This window comes from Pinus tabuliformis, chromosome 6 (assembly GCF_031772625.1).
Source record: "Pinus tabuliformis cultivar Carrire ecotype Pingquan chromosome 6, CPIR1, whole genome shotgun sequence".
Taxonomy (NCBI): domain Eukaryota; kingdom Viridiplantae; phylum Streptophyta; class Pinopsida; order Pinales; family Pinaceae; genus Pinus; species Pinus tabuliformis.
Window position 1 is genome coordinate 1,434,561,822 of NC_142292.1, and position 5,758 is coordinate 1,434,567,579.

Here is a 5,758-nt window from a genome sequence, read left to right on the forward strand (position 1 = left end):
AACAGAACCACAAAAAACAAAACCCCCTAACCCGTTAATACATTATCTACTCAGAGAGAGGTAAGACGAAAGGACAACACTGTCTACGGATCCTCCATGTCTTTGAAGGAGATGAGGAGCATATCATGACCCATTAATGCATTGTCTTCTCAGGAGTGCGAGGTAAGACTAAAGAAAATCACTAGCTATGGATGTTTCATGTCTCCATAAGGCCTTGATAAATCTTCATTTATTTTGTAAATACAATAATTTGATTGCATTTTAATACTGTAAATACTAAAAATGAGCCCATAAAGAGCAGATAATCAAGAAAGAAATGCTTCAATCACAGACTAGAAATCAAGAACGGTGATTATTTTATAATGACCAAATCCACCTTCTAATAGAATCTTCTTCCATTCTTTCTCTCTTCTTTCCTTCCCACCAGAGCAGTGGGCCACCATTACAAGATCAAATACTAGAACTAAATTAGGATCCAAAACTGGCTTCTGTGATTAGAGTCCAGTGCCACTACGTCAACAATAATGAGCTTCCCCATCTCTAGGATCGCCTTCCTGCAGCTCTTCAGTATCTTGATACAGTCCTCGTCGCCCCAGTCATGCATGATCCACTGATGACATTGCACAAACAAATTGTATAGTCAAAACATGCTCTTAGCTCATTCTAATTGAATTACATGACACCTCAGCAAGTTCAAGACTTACCTTCATGAATCAAACATGTCTCCGCCCATGTGCTCCACACCTATTTGTATAAATGTATATATTTCTAACATTTTTTTACCATTAAGAATATTGAATTATATACATGTATGTTTGACTCAGGATGGATTTAAACTTTCAGTTTCATAATTTATATAATGCTTCATACAAAACAATTATCAATTAAATTTTCTCATAAATATTAAATAAATATATTTTATTCAAATTATAATTTTATATATTATAACATTATTCTTTTTAATAAATAACTTTTAATAAAATTTATAATGAAAATATTTTTTATTACCTTATATGTAAAAATATCACTCTGCTCCCCCATCTAGTAAATAACTATAACAATTATCCATACATTTAATCCATTATCATTAATTAATCAACCATATTTAATCCACATATTATTATTTTATTCATATAAACGTTAATTATATTTGGGCATTACATTTTCTTAATTATCAACTTGATTGTTTGACTTTCTTTCCCACCTTTTTGAAGAAATAAAATTCTTCACAACGCTTCATAACCCTTCACGCATAAATGGTGGTTTTCTTAAACAAATCAACCAATAAAAAAATATTAAAGTTGAAGATGCACATCGGTTGACCAGAGAAATAGAGCTCATTAATTTTTGGGCCACGTTTTTGAATTGGCTTTTCCTGGAAAAGCCGGATCTCGATTTTTTTGTTTGACGAATCCTGGAATTGGGATGTATGACAGCAGATCCTGATTTTTTTTTGGGGACGGTAGATCTTGATTCCTATCTCTGCTATTGTTCAAGATATTATAACTCATTTTAGGAAGTCATTTCCCATGCAATTAATTTGGCCCAACAATACAGGATCTATTTAGAAGGCTCGATCAGAATAAATCTTACAGTTGCCAATTGCCTTAATGCTCTGTGAACGGCAGATATCTCTGTTATGGGAGTCGAGATATCTCTGTTATGGAAGTCGTCTACCGAGGGGGAGGAATGGTCCGGATGGCCAAAAGTGGTCAGAATTTGGGCAAAAAAAAATTCAAAACATCTTGTAGAGGCAGTGTTTGAATAGCGTTTTTGATGGAGGAAATGGATTCAACGCCATCAAAAACGTCTAGGACTCCTCAAATTTTGAAGTTTAACAACTATAACTTGGATTTACAAAAATCCTTGCCAGAATTTCTCTAAATATAACTCTAATTTCCATAACTTTCCGGGCAACTCCTTCGCTTCGTTAGACTACTCTCTGTTACTGTTCAAGACATTATAACTCATTTGAGGAAGCCATTTCCCACGCAATCAATTTGCTGGCCGTGACAGAGGATGTGCCATTGTTGAAGATGTAGAGATGGGCATCTTCACCAATTGCTAAGGTCGGGTAAGCCCTAGCCATTATGCATGCCTTTCCCCCTTCTGCAAAGCTCTCCACAATGGAATGATCAACCTGCTATTTCATTTCATCGCCATTGTAACGTTACCTGGACCTCCATTTTCCACAACCAAAAAAAATTCCCGACAAATTAACCAATATTATGCACCTTACCAGGATTCGCAGTGAAAGGGTCTGCCCCTTGAAGGACCCCACATGATTCACAAAGGTACCATATGTTGTCTTATAAAGCTCGCTCGTTAAAAATGATCTGCAAGCATTAACACAATCTAACATATTAATGTGCTTTTCTTTTTCTTTTTCTTGGAATGTTCAGCAGATTAATAAGTTAGAGTGTTCATAAATTTATACTTGCTCTGGTCACTGCACATTAATATCTTCAATTCGTTTCGATAGAAAACAATCTGAAAAAACACAGCAATGTGTTCATTCAATTCCTTGGAAGCCAAAACAAGCAACCCAAATGGCCCAAATGGCGCACGTCAGCCTAATAACAAAGACAAATTCACCGAATAAGTTAATAAAACGAAACCACAGCCGCAGAAAAGGAAATAATTTCTTAAAATCTGTTTAGTCATGAAAGTGATCTTTAGTTCAACTAAGGTCATAGATGGCTGCTCTAATTTCCCTCCTATAAGAATCTTAAAAACCAACAAAAGAACTACTAACTCAATACCTAAAATAAATATTGGGACAATTAATTATCTTAAACATTAAAACAAACCATTGAGATGTTCTGAGCAAACAATTGTTAGGTAAAATGTACTGAATTAAAAGAAATTTATTGGTGTAGTAAGTACCAGCGCTACATTTATGCCTGCAATTTCAACAACAGATCCACTGCTGAGGTCCATGTTTTGTTTGAAAGTTTTATTTCGACGAAGGGATTCTACTTTGGAAACTGGCCACTGCAAAAGTTGTGTTCTAGTGATGTTGTCTAGCTAGATGGTTCTTGGAATGGCCTTAACAAAACACAAACACATGCATCAAGAAGTAGAAGAAATAAAAAATGTAAACAACATATAAGACTAATAGGTGTGATCAGACTGACTTTACCTAAAGACCAGACCAGCCCTTGGTAATATCATCGAAGATGTTGTCTGATTCATTCACCCATCCCCATAGAAATCGTCGCTGCTTATATTGATCAAAAAAGGACTTGGAGGCATAGAATTTGACATAGTCATATCTCAACCCATTTTTATCGTCGTTGCTAGTGTTGTCAGGCACGTATCAATCCTGACCAGAAAAGTAAGTTCCACTATATAATAATCGATCATGTTATCACCCAGACTCGCCTTAAAAACATGTTTGAGAGAGGGCCTAATTGCACAAGTGTTTAGTTGTTTTGTCCCAGAAAGAGGAACAGGGTAAAAATCAGGACACTCCCACATTCCTGTCAAGTTTGACGAATGTAAAGGATGCTCGGCCTTCACCCAATTGACAAAATCATCACTTTCATATAACAAAGCCACCCTGCTACGATTACTCTTATTTCCAACTGCAATCCTCCATTTGTTGTCCGTGTCCGGCCATCCAATGGTGGGATCCCCAAAGAAAGTCCCATTATTTCCATCGCTTGGAATCAGAATAGGATTCTGAGGTATCTTCACCCATTCCCTTAAAAGAGGATCATAGATATTCTTAGGAACGGCCACGTTTTGCACTTGTTGGGATGACTTGGCCCATCCAGTATAACAAATTACAGGCTTGTCTCCGGGCAGTAACGTCGCCGAACCGGACCAGCAGCACTTTATATCATACCATTCACTCGGAACAATGGCAGGATCCAGTGAATGCCAGTTAATGAGATCCTCAGAAACAACATGCCCCCAAACAATATTTCCCCACACCGCTCCTTGAGGATTATACTGGTAGAAGAGATGGTAAAACCCTTTGTAGAACATGGGCGCTGCAAAACGAACCCAGTTCGATTTCATCACAGAGAATTTTAAATCTGAGAACTATTGAATGAATGAATTGAAGAGGAAGGAAAAGGTCACCATTTGGGTCTGTTGGAGGTTTGCGACATAGTCATGCAGGCAAACACAAACATAACAAAACAGGGTTAGTAGATCGGCAGTAATGTCAAATACAGGGTTGTTATGAAAAATCTGGAATAATATGGACTGTACACACCATTCATCCAATTCTTTTGAGGCTGAAAATGGTAGGCCGTGCGATACCGGATTTGAACATTTGTTCCGGTTGTGTTGACAGTACGTTCTAGATGAGAAACCCACATAACAATGCAGATGCCTAAACAGAGCCCTGCCAGAGCTATGAGATAGAGCCTCGAACCCATGACCCCATTTTGTGACCAAAACCGAATACACCAAATGCTATCGTTCACATGCTCTTTTATTTTATAGCATCGGCCATTAGATTTGCAATCGAGTGAAGGATGAACGTTACTAATCCGTGCTTGCCAAAAGTTAGGGAAGAAGAACAACAACAACAATTGGCAGGGAAAAAGCAGTAAAAATATCTTCAAGAGTGACATAAAAGAATGGGAAAAAGCGGTAAGGCAACTCAACCGATATTTTGAAAAAACAGTCACACTTCAAATCAACCGTTGAAAGTGTCTCACTTGATCCAACGGAGCAGGATATCGAGTGAAGGATGAACGTTAGTAATCTGTGCTTGCCAAAAGGCCATTAGATTTGCAATCGAGTGAAGGATGAACGTTACTAATCCGTGCTTGCCAAATGTCAGGGAAGAAGAAGAGCAACAACAATTCGCAGGGAAAAAGCAGTAAAAATATCTTCAAGAGTGACATAAAAGAATGGGAAAAAGCAGTAAGGCAACTCAACTGATATTTTGAAAAATCGGTCACACTTGAAATCATCTGTTGAAAGTGTCTCACTTGATCCAACGGAGCAGGATAAAAGTGTTGATGATTGTTGATGCATAGGAAGGCCTATTGACCTAAATATGCATGAACAATCCTAAAGCTTAAAAGTCATTAATTAAAACTATTAACCTCCTTAAGACAATAATCCCTGCAAAAATGAATGAGCTAAATAGGCAAGGAACAATCCCGATATGACTGCAATAAAAAGTACATTTGAGTGACCAATCTCAACCCAAGTAGTAACTGGTAAGTGTGAATAGATAAGCTAACTAATAATATAAATTATATAATTTTTAAAATTCGAATTTTTTTACTACCCATTTAAGGATAATAATAATAAACAGAACATTGACACTCACGTCTCAATTCTATTATAAATAGAGGAAATCTATGGTTAAACTTGTGAAATTTTAAAACTAGCATTTGCACCAAATGTTGCAAAGGAAACGTCGTAAGGCATAAATTGAGGAACAATTCCAACATGGGAATGGGAAAATGTACATAAGATGCAGATATGTAGCATAAATGAGATTCTAAAAATGTATAAATTGAAGTTTATTTAGGGTGCTTAAGTTTATATTTTTTTTTAATTATTGAATTAATATTGCATATAAATCTCATAAAATTCAACCAACTTATAATTGAGGGCTCTGATCTAAGTTTGACTTTGGGTCATTAACATGGTAATGCACTGCCTCAACCACTAAACCACATAACAACAAACAAAAGACTACAAAATGTTACGATCATTACTATAGTAAACCCAATGACTCTACACACAATAATTTATTCTTTACTCGAAGAGAATATTGCTTAAC

At 36.3% G+C, this 5,758-nt stretch overlaps 1 pseudogene; it reads right to left on the reverse strand.

Annotated features, from left to right (window-relative positions):
* Window positions 1-3,142: 3,142 nt before the first annotated feature.
* Window positions 3,143-4,391, reverse strand: LOC149264016 (beta-fructofuranosidase, insoluble isoenzyme 1 pseudogene; annotated as a pseudogene).
* Window positions 4,392-5,758: the final 1,367 nt, after the last annotated feature.